Source organism: Stomoxys calcitrans, chromosome 2, assembly GCF_963082655.1.
Source record: "Stomoxys calcitrans chromosome 2, idStoCalc2.1, whole genome shotgun sequence".
Lineage (NCBI taxonomy): Eukaryota > Metazoa > Arthropoda > Insecta > Diptera > Muscidae > Stomoxys > Stomoxys calcitrans.
The window spans coordinates 99,776,864-99,792,611 of NC_081553.1; the positions used below are offsets into that span (position 1 = coordinate 99,776,864).

Consider the following 15,748-nt stretch of genomic DNA (forward strand, 5'->3'; position numbering starts at 1 on the left):
TCGGAAGCCAATTTGGCCCATTGTGGTACCCTAGAGAGAGTGTTATGTTGGTGCCCTTCGGCACATGATATATGTGTGGGTTCATACACTAGTCGCATCAGACCATTCTGCGTGGCGAAAAGCTCGGCGTATTGACCCTCCGGAGTCGTATGTCCCGAATGGAAAGGTCAAGAGTCTCAGGGTGCTACGTTTAGAATAGGTCATGAGTTTTAGGTTATGTTGAATGGATTGGCCAGATCAGAAAATGAGGCATCTAGGTTAGCCTGAACAGCTACTGTTCCCCAATCACAGTAAAGCGAGTGTCTCTTCTTATTGGCAAGTGAATAGCTACTCTTCGAAAAAAAGTTCCCTTTCAGAAATTGAAATGTATATTTAATGAATTTAATCAGTATGTGCGCATTATATACCATTATAACGAGAATATAGCCTCAAACACCTTAACCCCACCATCGTGCCAAAAGTACTTATTTTGTGAAATTGTGTCGTTATTACTTCATCTTCAGTTTGGCGGAAGCGTGTAATTAAATTATTCATTGCTTTTAAAATAAAATGCTCATATTTCAGCATTACACACAGCAGCAACAGCAAATGGAAAGACAGCAATCATATTTTGCCACTTTGTACAAGGAAATCTGAATTTCACTGTCATACGATGACAATGGTTGTGGTTTCTGTAGAGAGCTCTCCCAAACGAATGTGTTTTTGGGGAAACGCACAAGAAATATTTTCAAAAAAGAAAAAAATGTATAAATTTTGGGGCTTTAGTGTGATGGGGGAGTTCTCAAATGGTACTAACGAATAAAACATGTTTTATATTATTTAAATGAAAATAAAAATGAAAAGACATAATTGGACAGCAGTATGAGCTGCTGCTACTTCCATACCACCGAAAAACAAACGTTCGCTTTCGTTTTCGAAACATCATTTAGTGCTGGCAACAAATTGGATGTATGACATTTCCTTTTGAAAAACGCCGAATGAATTATTCTCCGCCACCAAGTAGCAGCCATTGGCCCATGGGCGAACAGGCCGCAGATAGGCAGGCAGACAGACAGACAGCCATTCAGCCAGCCGTAGGTTTTATATATCGCCGGGACCATACACTCAATCGACCATTCACACATAGGCCATGGCATCCTTCGCTCTCTCCCCCTCCCCCTCGCCCTTCCCATATGTTAAAAGACAAGCATAACAAATTAATATTATTTTTAATGTGTTGAACGATGCTGCAACAAAGCGAAACCAAGAAACAAAAACACCAAATACAACAAGGAAATATTTTAAAACCAAATAAAAATAATAATAATACAACCTAAAATCTGAGTACTCTGAGAAATGTAAATGACAATGTCCGTATGCCACATTGGTATGTCCCATTGTTCGACTTTACTGCAGAGAAACTTTTTATGTGTGATTGTTCACACTTAAGGAGGAAAACAACGATCAGCGATCGAATATCAAACAGGACGACTTGCCTCAGAACATGTGTACATACATACGAGTATTTAAGTGTGTTAAGTTAGGCCTATTTTAAAATGTGATGGACGCACAGTAGGCGTCTCTAGAAGAATTTTAGTAATTGTAATACGAATTTAAATTTTTAATGAATTAATAATATATATACCCTCCCTTATATACCCTCCACCTTGGATCGCATTTGTTGAGTTCTTTTCATCTAAATCGAATAATATTTACGCCCTCTAGAGGCTCAAAAAGTCAAGGTCCCAGATCGGTATATATGACAGCTATATTAGGTTATGAACCGATTTCAACCATACTTAGCACACTTGTTGGAAGACATGACGAAACATGACATGCCAAATTTCAGCCAAATAGGATAGGAATTGCGCCCTCTAGAGGCTCAAGAAGTCAAGACCCCAGATCGGTTTATATGACAGCTATATTAGGTTATGAACCGATTTGAACCATACTTAGAACTGTTGTTAGAAGTCCTAACAAATATGTCGTGATAAATTTCAGCCAAATCGGATAGGAATTGCGCCCTCTAGAGGCTCAAGAAGTCAAGATCCCAGATCGGTTTATATGACAGCTATATCAGATTATGGACCGATTTGAACCATACTTAGCACATTTGTTGGAAACATTATCAAACATGTCATGCCAAATTTCAACCAAATAGGGTAGAAATTGCGCCCTCTAGAGGCTAAAGATGTCAAGATTCAAGATCGATTTATACGGCAGCTATATCCGGTTATAGACCGATTTCAACCATGCTTAGCACAATTGTTGGAAATCGTAACGAAATACGCCATGCCAAATTTCAATCAAATAGGGTACTAATTGCACCCTCTAGAGGCTAAAGAAGTCAAGACCCCAGATCGGTTTATATAACAGCTATATCAGGTTATGAACCAATTTGAACCATACCTAGCACAGTTGTTGGAAGTCGTAACGAAACACGCCATGCCAAATTTCAATCAAATAGGATAGGAATTGAGCCCTCTAGAGGCTCAAGAAGTCAAGATTCATGATCGGTTTATATGGCAGCTATATCAGATTATGGACCGATTTGAACCATACCTAGTTGTTGGGAGTCAGCAAAATACCTCATGCAAAGTTTTAGCCAAAATGGATGAGAATTGCGCCATCTAGTGGCTCAAGAAGTCAATATCCAAGGTCGGTTTATATGGCAGCTATATCAAAACATGAACCGATATGGCCCATTTTCAATCCCAACTGACCTACACTAATAAGAAGTATTTTTCTAAAATTTCAAGTGGCTAGCTTTACTCCTTTGAAAGTAAGCGTGCCAACAGACGGACGGACGGACAAGGCTAGATATCGATCTAGACATGTCGATCAAGAATAGACGAATATTTCGAGGAGTTACAAACAGAATGACGGAATTAGTATACCCCCATCCTATGGTGGAGGGTTGAAAAATGCCCCGAAAAATATAATATTAGAATTTTTGAAATTTTGTGTATTGATCTTAAGTTAAATTTTGTTGGGAAAAAAATTTACAAAATATTCCATCATTGAGCTCGTCTCGAAAGAGAAACAAACAAAAATTTTCCAAAACTATTTCAACCCATAAACTCTGTTTAGTAGAAAATGTCTTGAAAAAAAGGCTATCTTAGAACATTTTTTGCTCGAGCTAGGTAAGGAGTTTTATGTAGATAAATCTTCATCACAGCAAGTCGCTTCGGCGACTCCAAACGTCCTTATGATGGCAGGTGGATTTGACATTGCTCTTATCCAGCAACCATGGGGGCATTGAGGCTAGGTTCGTGGACTAAGAATTCCTGGATTCCTGGAGGTCTACTGTCTTTACAACAGCATGAATATTGCAAAGGCAAGTCGCTTAGATTGGTTTCATAGACCAACCTTGGTATTTGAAAACATCGCTTGATATACTACTCCATTTGTCATGATATTAGCTACACGTTCCATAATGTGATAAGAAGATGTATATAGGCCTTTTTGTGCTCTAATAAAGTAAAAAAAATTACATTCGTACTCCTGAAGATGATGAGACGTTGGAGCATGTCCTTTGTCATTGTCCGGCTTTCGCGTCTAACAGATACCCACTTTTCAACCTAACCTAACCATTCCTGTACTGAATCTAAAAGGGCAGAATCTTTTTTTTTTGATTTTCACAATTTCTAGAGTTTGATCCCGTTAAATGATATCTGAAGGCGTAGCGGACCTTTCCCCTTACAAGAAGTTTGAAAATCGCCAGATCTCGGAAGTGACAGCACCGATTTAAGTCAAACATTTGTTGGTAACACATTTTTTTTTTTTAATTAATTAAAGTAAAGCCACTAGGGGGAGCGCCCGATCCAAACGGGCATGTAAGCCAATTGGGACAATATGGGTATCAAACAAAAGGTATTTGCCAGTGGAGTACAAATCTGACGTAAAAGTTTGGTGATAAGTGTGTAAGATGCTACCCCTTCCCCAAAAACGTAGGCCGATCGATGAGAAGATGGGAAACATGGGAACATGTGAATAAGAATCTAATAATGAAAGGTCTTGTACGTCATATAGTACGACAGTGATATGTAGTTCCCTTACCACAATTTTCAACAGATCACGGAGATGGGTGCACTTGTTTATACGATTTATTGTTTTGGTAACATAAAAAACTAGAATTGGTTAAAAGAGAGATTTAAAGTACTGTTACTTTGTGTAGCGCCCGATCCAATTGGCCATATAAACCAATTGAGATTGGAATAAAGATGTAGGACTAGCGAAATAAAATAGGGTTCAAATGGGAGATCTTTGAGAGAGCAAAATAAATTCTCAAAAAGAGAGCTCGCCCTACTCCTAATCAAAAGTTTGAAAATGCTGCTATTTGGGGAAGCGCCCCGTTCGAACGGCCATGTAACCCAATTGGGACAATATGGGTATCAAATAGAAGGTATTTACGAGTGGAACACAAATCTTATTAAACAAATTTGACTCTAAATGTTTAAGAAGCCGCCCACCTCCAAAAACTCCCGTAACAGACAAGTACACCATTTGGGACAATATGGGACTCAATGAAAGGCATTTGAGAGTATGTCCGTCTGAAATATTAAAAACTAGGGTTCAACCGTCTGAGAAGCCGCCCAACCCGTTAATAGCAATGCTTACCGATCAGAACAATGTGGGATTAAAATAAAAATAAGGGATTAAAATGAAAGGTCTTTAGGAATTAATTACAAATCAAAACCCAGGCAAAAGTGTCGGATACCCACCACCCTCTAAAAGGCCACGTAGGCCGAGTTCCGACATCTATGGAACTCAAATGATAAGTCTTTGGAAGTAGATTACGAATATGGTATTAAAATTCGGGACCAAGTGCCTTGAGGCGACGCACTACAAAACGAAAATACCTTAAACGGACAAATGGGTTTATGGGTGCAGTTTTTGACTCAAATGAGCTTTCTTTAGGAATAAATACAAATGTGATACCCAACATTTTCCACAGATCACGAAGATGGGTTCACTTCATATTTGCCCATAAACATTCCATGAAGGAACAGGGGCAATCTTTTCACATATCAATGAGTGTTGTCCGATTTAAGTTTAGGCTCAATGATAAGGGACCTCCTCTTCAATACCCAGTCTGAATTGCTCGCCGCTGTGCGACACCGCTTTGCGTGAGAAGTTTTTACATGGCAAATTACCTCACAAATATCGCTAGCATGGGGAAGGGAAAACCACCGCCAAAAGTTTTTTTCTGATATTCTCGCCATGATTCGAACCCTGGCGTTCAGTGTCATAGATGGACATGCTAACCTCTGCTCTATGGTGCGTGCACTGATTTATGCGAAATTTTTTAATAACATGAAAATGAGAATTTCTTTAAAATAATCAAAGTTCGCTACATGGGGGAGCGCCCCACCCCAACGAACATGAAGGCCGAATGGAACGAAATGGATATAAATTAAAAGGTTTTTGGGAGTGGAGTACAAATCTGGTATTAAATTTAACATTAAGTAACTGGGGAGTTGCCCCTGTCCAAAAAACTCCCTTAAAGGACAAGTAGGGTTTGGGGGTAGAGCACGAATCTGGCTGGCACCTGCCTTGCCCATGTTGATACTGCGGTCTTTGCTCTTCGTTGTTTCCCGTTGCTTTTGTGGTTGTGCACGGTCATCCGTGAGGGTGGCCGCGTTAATTTTTGAATCCCATGTTGGAGCTGATATGTGTGGCGTAGCCCGTGAGGGCTACCGTGTCCTGGTTGTGTATAACGTCCTGATGTATGTTGTTTTTGTGCATACTCATATATGCTGGCTATAGGTCGCTTTAGGGCGATTCTTTTTCCTAGGTGACCAGTCGGGAACTGTTTGACGTTCAACAGGTAATACTCTTTTAAGGCTACGAAGTCCTACCGGAGACTTTAATCTGGTAGTACCTCGGGTGTCAGGAGCCCTTGGAACTTCGGCTCCAGCGTGATAATGGTGGGGTCCTAGTGGGGAGTAACATGGTAGCTGTGTTTGGAATTAAACGTATTAAAACGGACATATAGCTCTATTGAAAAAGTGTTTGACTCAAATCAAAGATGATTGGGAGTGGAGTATGAATCTGATATCCAGTTTTAAGTGTCTGAAGGGAATGGACCCAACCTCAAAAATAAAGATGTAGGACTAGCGAAGCAATATAGGGATCAAATGGAAGATATTTAACAGAAGAGCAAGTTTCTTCCAAAGGGAACTCAGAATTTTCCCTAATTATAAGTTTTTTCTAATTTTTCAAATCGCTAGAGCTCGAAAATGGTCGCACAGATTAAAGCCAAATATTTGTTCAAGTGCTGATTTTTGAGGGGAGCGCCCTACCCAAACGGGCGTGTAAGCCAATTGGAACAATATGGGTATCGAATAAAAGGTATTTGCGAGTGGAGTACAAATCTGATACAAACATTTGGTTTTAAGTGTTTAAGAAGCCGCCACTCCCCAAAGAACTCCTTTAACAGACAAGAAGACCGTTGGAGAAAAAATGGGTCTCAATGAAAGGCATTTGATTATATATATCCATATCAAATGTTAATACTAGGGGTCAAGTAGCTGAGGGGCCGCCCAATCCGTAAACAGAAACACTGACCGATCAGAACAATGGGGGATTAAAGTTAAAGGTCTTTAGGAATAAATTACAAATCTATTATCCTTAGTTAGGGGAAAGTTCCGGAGGAACACACACTACCTCTGAAAACTTCCAAACGTGTATTTAAGGCCATTGATCCAATATGGAACTCAAATGAATATGACTTTGGGAGTAGAGTTCAAATCCGTTATTAATATTCGGGTCCTAGTATCTTGAGCCGCCATACTAGAAAATGAATAACCCTCAAGCGGATATTTAAGTTTGGAAAGGCAAATATGCCCATAAACATTCCATGTAGGAACAGCGACAAACTTCTCGCATATCAATGAGTGCAATCCGATTCATGTTTTAAGCTCAATCATAAGGATCCTACTTTTTATAGTACGAGTACGAACGGCGGAGCGCAGTGCGACTCCTCTGTGTAGAGAAATGTTTACATGGCTACTATACCATTTTAAATGGCACCATTTAAATGGCATAGTTCCTCACAAATGTCGCCAGCATTAGGGGGGGATCGCAGAAATTTGTTTCTGATCTTCGCACCAGAATACTAAACCAGGAGTTCAGCGTCATAGGCGGAAATACAACCTCTGCGCTATGCTGGCCTCAGGATATAAAGGGTGATTTTTTTGAGGTTAGGATTTTCATGCATTAGTATTTGACAGATCACGTGGGATTTCAGGCATGGTGTCAAAGAGAAAGATGCTCAGTATGCTTTGACATTTCATCATGAATAGACTTACTAACGAGCAACGCTTGCAAATCATTGAATTTTATTACCAAAATCAGTGTTCGGTTCGAAATGTGTTCATTCACCGTAACGTTGCGTCCAACAGCATCTTTGAAAAAATACGGTCCAATGATTCCACCAGCGTACAAACCACACCAAACAGTGCATTTTTCGGGATGCATGGGCAGTTCTTGAACGGCTTCTGGTTGCTCTTCACTCCAAATGCGGCAATTTTGCTTATTTACGTAGCCATTCAACCAGAAATGAGCCTCATCGCTGAACAAAATTTGTCAAAATTTGAACACATTTCGAACCGAACACTGATTTTGGTAATAAAATTCAATGATTTGCAAGCGTTGCTCGTTAGTAAGTCTATTCATGATGAAATGTCAAAGCATACTGAGCATCTTTCTCTTTGACACCATGTCTGAAATCCCACGTGATCTGTCAAATACTAATGCATGAAAATCCTAACCTCAAAAAAATCACCCTTTATATGTCTACTGGTACAGCATTTGACTCAAATTAAAGAACGAATCAGATACCCTGTTCCAAATGTCTAGGGAATCGACCCAACTTCAAAAATAAGTATGTTGGATTAGATGACGGGCCATAATGCATCACGGATATAAAGTCCAATTGTTTTGGACCCCTGGAAGTCGCAATTTTAATCCGAATTGGCTGAAACTTTGCACGTGGTGTATTGTTATGACTTTCAACACATGAGCCAAGTACGGTCCAAATCGATCCATAACCTGATATAGCTATGTGGGAGCCATCTCCCGATTTGACTTCTTGAGTCCCTGGAAGCCGCAATTTTTGTCCGATTTGGTTGAAATTTTGCAAATACTGTTCTAGTATAACTTCCAACAAGCCGCAATTTGGCTGAAATGTGGAACATAGTGTACTGTTATGACTTCCAACAAATGTGTCTAGTATGGTCCAAATCGGTCAAGAACCTGAAATAGCTCCCGTGTAAACCGGTCTCTCGATCATCCTTGTTCGGTTCCTAGAGCTTTAATTTTTGCTTGTTTGACAGATGTTTGGTATATAGAAAAAAATTATGCCCTTCAACTAAAATTTTGTTTGTAAAAATTTTTAGGAGAATCCATGGTGGTGAGTTCCCAAGATTCGGCTCGGCCGAAGCACGCTTTTACATGTTTTAACTAGTTTCATTTGTCCACTTAACACCAACCCAAATTGCTCGAAATTTTTTAAGATTCTTGAGAATTTTCCTACCTATTCGTCGTTAATGGGTTAATCACTTATCCTGGATAAGCGGCTAATTATACCGACATTTTTTGACATTGCCAAATGACGTTTTATTTTATTTGCACAAATTTAGTTCCAATTACAAAATTCACAACTTACGTAGCTCAGTTTAGCGCTGTTTCTTCCCTCACATCGATTTCGACTTCAATTTAGTGTTTACAGGAAACGTCTCTACATGGTTGTCGTAGCACTTATTCTTAAATGCTTATCACAAAAATAATTCAAAAACTAACCGCTATACATGGGCCGCCCTATATTGAAACCGATCTTCCCATTCAAATCTTAAATTTTGTTTTTAATCTTATTTTTCTCATACCAACCACTGTACTCGCATTACATAAGAAAAACAATATAAAAATCCCCTCAACAACAACGCAATTTTCGGCAACATGTGTTACAACACAAAAATTCGACTTGACAAAATTATCATGCCGACAAAGTGCCCAACCAGACAGACAATGGGCGATGCTAAACATGCGGAAGCGTCAAATTGTCTACGCATGCGCGTGTTTTATTACAAACAGATACAGAATGTCTAAACCAACAAGAAGTGCAGGACAAAGATTTTGAACCATCAATAATGCAAAAAAAAAAAAAAAGAAAATCAGTAGGAATAACCCAAAAAGGGGCTCTTAAAATGACACAAACCCATAGAGGATACTCAGACATAAATTTAAGCCCAATTGGTTAGATAAAGACATCAATCATCGAGTGATAACAACATGACCACTTCTAGCTGTGTGTGTATAGGCAGAGAAAATCCGAAACATGATGTCATGTTGGAGAGAATTCCCCAGGAAAATAGATAATAAGGACAAGACCGCTTCGCACTCTTTCCTAAGTGGATGCATTACAAGTGGCCTTAGATATAAATTCAACACGTCTTTAGTCTCTCGAATAGTAGGGCCATCAATAATTGCCTTTTGGTGACACCTGATACCCCATACTTACACTTATGCTGTTGCTTGCTTGGCCATAGATGTCCTTTTGAGTTTGTTTGGCCATAAGTGGGCATATATATGTAACATTAAAACTTCATTTGTCGCCTTTTTCTCAAACGAATCGAGGATGTTCTCTTTAAAGGTGGCATTTCTTGCCATATGCCCCTTCAGCACATATGGACATATGTTTTAGATTTCTTATGCATTTTATCCTTTGACATACTAATTTAATATGCTATCCATTGTCAATAGAATTTTGTTTTATTGAGACTTAACAATAAAGGGATGTAAAGGACAGAAGGGTCTATTTTGCCAAAGGCATATACAGGGCATTAGAGGCAAAATCATTGGTGAAAGAGTATGGTGGTTGGGGAGAGATTCTGTAAGTATTAGATTAGAAAAAACTATGATTTTTATATATATAAAAAATTTGGGAGGAGTCTTGCACAAGGTCTTCTAATCTAATCAAATTAAAACAAGTAAAAGCGAGCTAAGTTTCGGCTGGGCCGAACTTGGGTAACCACCACCATGTATTCCCCTAAAAATATACCCTTATTAGCTGAGTTTGTAGTTGAATTATTTTGGACTTAAGAAGTTATATTGGGATATCGGTACTTAGGATAAAACTTGACACTGATGTTATAAGTCATAACATAGGGTTTTGGGCCAAATTTCAGTCAAGTCAGGTGAAAATTTAGGCTCCTAAGGGCTAAAGAAGTCAAATCCGGGGATCGGATTACATGAGGGCTATATCTGTTTATAGACCGATTCGGATCATACTTGGCATGGATGTTGAAAGTCATGACGCAAGTCTTTCTTCCAAATTTCAGCCAAATCAGATGAAAATCGAGACTTCTAGGGGCTCAAGAAGTCAAATCCGGGGATCGGTTTATATAGGGCTATATCTGTTTATAGACCGATTCGGATCACACTTGGCATGGATGTTGAAAGTCATGACGCAAGTCTTTTTTCCACATTTCAGCCAAATCGGATGAAAATTGAGGCTTCTAGGGGCTCAAGAATTCAAATCCGGGAATCGGTTTATATGGGGGTTATATCTGTTTATAGACCGATTCGGATCATACTTGGCATCAATGTTGAAATTCATGACGCAAGTCTTTCTTCCAAATTTCAGCCAAATCGGATGAAAATTTAGAGTTCTAGGGGCTTAAGTAGTCAAATCCGGGGATCGGTTTATATGGGGGCTATATCAGTTTATAGGCCGATTCGGATCATACTTGGCATCGATGTTGAAAGTCATGACGCTAGTCTTTCTTCCAAATTTTAGCCAAATCAGATGAAAATCGAGACTTCTAGGGGCTCAAGAAGTTAAATCCGGGGATCGGTTTATATGGGAGCTATGCCTGTTTATAGACCGATTCAGATCATATTTGGCGTGGATGTTGAAAGTCATTACGCAAGTCTTTCTTCCAAATTTCAGCCAAATCGGATGAAAATTGAGACTTCTAGGTGCTCAGGAAGTCAAATCCGGGTATGGGTTTATATGGGGGCTATATCAGTTTATAGACCGATTCAGATCATATTTGGCATGGATGTTGAAAGTCATTACGCAAGTCTTTCTTCCAAATTTCAGACAAATCGGATGAAAATTGAGAGTTCTAGGGGCTTATGAAGCCAAATCCGGGGATCGGTTTATATGGGGGCTATATCAGTTTATGGACCGATTCGGATCATACTTGGCATAGATGTTGAAAGTCATTACGCAAGTCTTTCTTCCAAATTTCAGACAAATCGGATGAAAATTGAGAGTTCTAGGGGCTTAAGAAGCCAAATCCGGGGATCGGTTTATATGGGGGCTATGTCTGTTTATAGACCGATTCAGATCATACTTGGCACCGATGTTGAAAGTCATGACGCTAGTCTTTCGTCCAAATTTCAGCCAAATCGGATGAAAATTGAGACTTCTAGGGACTCAAGAAGTCAAATCCGGGGATCGGTTTATATGGGGGCTACATCTGTTTATAGGCCGATTCGGATCATACTAGGCATTGATGTTGAAAGCCATGACGCAAGTCTTTCTTCCAAATATCAGCCATATCGGATGAAAATTGAGACTTCTAGGGGCTCAAGAAGTTAAATCCGGGGATTGGTTTATATGGGGGCTATATATGTTTATAGACCGATTCGGATCACACTTGGCATGGATGTTGAAAGTCATGACGCAAATGTTTGTTCCGAATTTCAGCCAAATCGGATAAAAATTGATGCTTCTAAGGGCTTTAGAAGTCAAATTCGGGGATCGGTTTATATGGGGGCTATGCATGGATGTTGAAAGTCATTACGCAAGTCTTTCTTCCAAATTTCAGCCAAATCGGATAAAAATTAAGGTTTCTAAGGGCTTAAGAAGTCAAATCCCGGGATCGGTATATATGGGGGCTATATCCAAATCTGAAACCCAGGCGTTCAGCGTCATAGGCGGACATGCAAACTTCTACGCTACGGTGGCCTCCATCTTATCTTAAGGTAACCCCAAAAACACGGATTTTCTACAAAAATTAAGGTTAAACCACCTGGGGGAATCCCGCCCCCCCCCCCCCCCCCAAAAAAAAACTACAAACGGGCAAGTTGGCCGTTTGGGACAATATGGGTACCAAATGAAAGGCATTTGGATATATCAAAATTTCGTCTAAAGTGTCTATGGGTCCGCCCACCCCCGATAATCCCATCAACAGGACAAGTTGGCCGACCGGGACAATGTATGAGTACCATAACAATTGAAACAAAATTTTGTTTGCAATATTAAGTTAACCCCAAAAACCGAATTTGCCCAAAAATTTGAGGTCAAACAACTAGGGGGATGCCCTACAAAAACCCTCAAGCGGGCTTCATGGGAGGAGTAGAATACAAATCTTATATCAAAACTTGGCCTTAAGTGTTTCGGGTCGTCCCCAATCTCAAAATAACCCCAAAATGGACATGTAGGATGAACGGGACAATGTATGAGTACCATATTGTCCCGGTCGACTTAGAACAATTTAAACAAAATTTAGTTTGAAACCTTAAGGTAGGCTAGGTTAGGTAGAAATTTCAGCCCTTCACAGACTCACTTAGACAATTTTAAACCCAAGACCAAGACCTTTGGTGGGAATCGGACCCCTCGAACCCCGCACTGGTAATCCGAGCATGCTACCAATTTCGCGTCTATTCTAAAGGTAACCCCAAAAAAATTTGCTACAAAAATTTATATCAAACAGCTAGGGGGAACGTCCCACCCAAAAACCCCTCAAACGGTCATGTTGGCCGATTTAGACAATATGGGTATCAAAGTAAAGGTATTTGGGAGTAGAATACAAATATGAAATCAAAATTTGGCCTTAAGTGTCTGGGGGTCGCCTTACTCCCAAAACAACTCCAATAGGACATTTAAGTCTTTCAGTACTATAGGACTCATGTGAATGGTCTATGGGAGTAAAGTACAAAAGTAATATCCATGTTTGGGGCAAATATTGGACTCCCCATCGGCACAAAATAGAACTGAAAGAAAACCTGATATAAGCAATAGACAACAAGTGTCCTCATGCCATCCCCGCAAGTGAAATTTTTAACAGTATTTTCCGTAAAAAAAATTTTAGGAACATTTACTATAAAAATTAAATTTTAATCATTTTTTATGACCAATTTAGAACCAAGGTTGGTATGGAGATTCCATTTCGATAAATTGTTGTAAGAAAACAAAGTTTAGAAAAATTTTGTATTTTGATTTTTGATAAATTTTTTTAATGAAATTTTAATTTTGTCATTCAATTTGAGGCCCCCATGACCTCTGACGCTAAGCACACACAACCGGCTAAAGCGGTGCCGAGGTGGATTTGCTTTTTAGTATTGTTGAAGTGGGTTTTTAGTCGGTACGGCGGAACAGTTTTGGTCGACATAACACGTATGTGACGACTTACGTGCATGCAGCAATGCATTTTCCCATCTTAGTACAAAAAAAAAGGTCTAGTGATTCTTGCAGTAAGTTCGCCTGCTCTCTCATTCTCCCTTATTTCGTTATGACCTGGCACCAACAGATTGTGTTGTACTAAGAGAAGGGGTTCCTTTCCTCCTAACACTCCAAGGCCGTTCGTGATCTCACATTTCTGGTTGATATAGCCATAACGGCCAACTTACTGCTCGTAATGATCTACACTCTCGAAGTCTTTCGTTGACACAGTATTATTTAACGCAATCCGGATTTCCACCTCCATCACCATTTTGTAGTCAGGTAGCCGGAATCATAAATCGGTCTCTGGGTATTCAATATTGATGCCAAAGTCTGTTGTCCCCTCCAATTTCGAGGAATCCGTGGTCCACCAGATGGAAAAATCAGAGTTTTCTCAAACTAAAACCGCGCCATCGACACCAGTGTCTCTCTGTCCACCTCAATTGCTGTGTCAGGGGCTACATCCGAAACCACTTCAAATTCAGTCCGGTTTCCCATCGTCGTATAGATTATCACTTGCATGATGCATGATCTGTTCCTACCTTCTATTCACTCTTCCACTAATGAAAATTTGCCCATGAACATTCGATTAAGGAAAAGGCGCCAACGCAGCGCAGAGGTTATCATCTCCACCTATGACGCTGAACAACTGGGCTCGAATCCTAGCGAGAACATTTGAAAATATTTTCAGTGTTGGTTATCTCCTGCTAATGCTGCGACATTTGTGAGGTACTTTGCCATGTAAAAACTTCTCCCTAAAGAGGTGTCGCACTGCGGTACGCCGTTCGGACTCGGACTCACTCATTGATATGTGAAAAGTTTGCTCCTTGTTCACTCTTTCACGACCTTAATTTTTACAGCCGCTGTGGCTGCCTCATACTTAGTCTGTATGGTATGGGTCAGAGGCTTAGACTGGGGACGGTTACTGGACATTTAAGAGGGTAGTTGACCAATTCTCACTAAACTTTTTTTTAACGTGAAAACTCTTCATTTTTTTCGGCTTCATTCTGATTTGTATTACATACTCCAAAGATTTTCAAAATGAATATTTTTTTTCTCAAATTCGTTCAACATATGTTTGTTGCTTTTGTTCCAGCATACTCCCCCTTTTGATGTTGATCTTTAAAATATTTATTGTCATTATCGACCTCCCCCTTTTTCCATTCAAGAATTTCTTCTCCCTTCATACTCTGTTGCATATTCTCATCGAATTGGAATTGGGGAATTCTGTGTGGGTTTGAGCAACCATCATTCCGATGTCAGCTTTTCGGCTTTATGTCTCATTGACAACCACTGAATGCTCAATAAAATGTTGTCTTTGCATAAAATTTAAAGTTGTCGGTTTTATCGACACGACATTTACTTACCCAAAATCACATTTGGAAGTGATTTTCATGCCTTGGATCACCATTTCGCGGTATATTTGTTAAGCTTATGATCACTGAAATGAAAATGAGAAAATTATTTTCCTGATCATTTCCTAGTAATTGGATTTGGTTTTCATTTTAGGGGGTTAATGCACTCAAAGAGTTGATTGACATGATTTTGTGTTTCAAATGGTCTTTAATTTGTTAGCATGGCTATAAAAATTATAATCGCGTTAGTTGGAATAATAAAACTTTTATTTCTTTACATGGGGATGGTATGGAAAACTTTTGGAACCAATATCTGCAATACAAGTGGTTCATATTAGATAAGGTAATAACATGAGCTGTTTCCCCTAACATAACATTCAGAACCCTTAAAGATGTTGTTCTATAAAATGCAAGGTCCAAAAATGTTCAAAATTAACAACAAGTAAGAGCGTGCTAAGTTCGGCCGGGCCGAATCCTATATGCCCTCCAACAAAGTATAATGCATAAGGACGGAGGAGTAGCTATATCAAGTTATAATCCGATTCGGGGCTCAAGAAGCGAAATCGGGAGTTCGGTTTATAAGCGAGCTGTATCAAGCTATAGATCGATTCTGACCATATTGCACACGTATATTGAAGACCATGGGAGGAGCCGTTGTACAAAATTTGTGTGTAGAGGGTCAAGAAGCCAAGACCCAAGATCGGTTTATATGGCAGCTAAATCAGGTTATAGACCGATTTAAACCATACTTAGCACAGTTGTTGGAAGTGATATCGAAACACTTTGTGCAAAATTTCAGCCAAATCGGACGAGAATTGCGCCCTATAGAGGCTCAAGAAGTCAAGACCGAAGATTGGTTTATATGGCAGCTATTCCAGAAAACGGACCGATTTGCCCCATCAAAAATCCCAACCTAGCGTGCTTTCGACAGACAAACGGCCGGACGAACATGGCTAGA

The 15,748-nt window shown here is 39.6% G+C and overlaps 1 protein-coding gene and 1 long non-coding RNA gene across 3 annotated transcripts in view; one reads left to right on the forward strand and one right to left on the reverse strand.

Annotated features, from left to right (window-relative positions):
• Positions 1–14,878, reverse strand: part of LOC106093624 (uncharacterized) — a 70,987-nt gene extending 56,109 nt beyond the window's left edge. Inside the window, exon 1 of the long non-coding RNA XR_009397208.1 lies at positions 14,803–14,878. This is a non-coding gene — a long non-coding RNA (uncharacterized LOC106093624). The remainder of the gene's footprint in view (positions 1–14,802) is intronic.
• Positions 1–15,748, forward strand: part of LOC106093567 (paired box pox-meso protein) — a 213,676-nt gene that overhangs the window by 18,204 nt on the left and 179,724 nt on the right. The gene's annotated exons all lie outside the window — the stretch shown is intronic.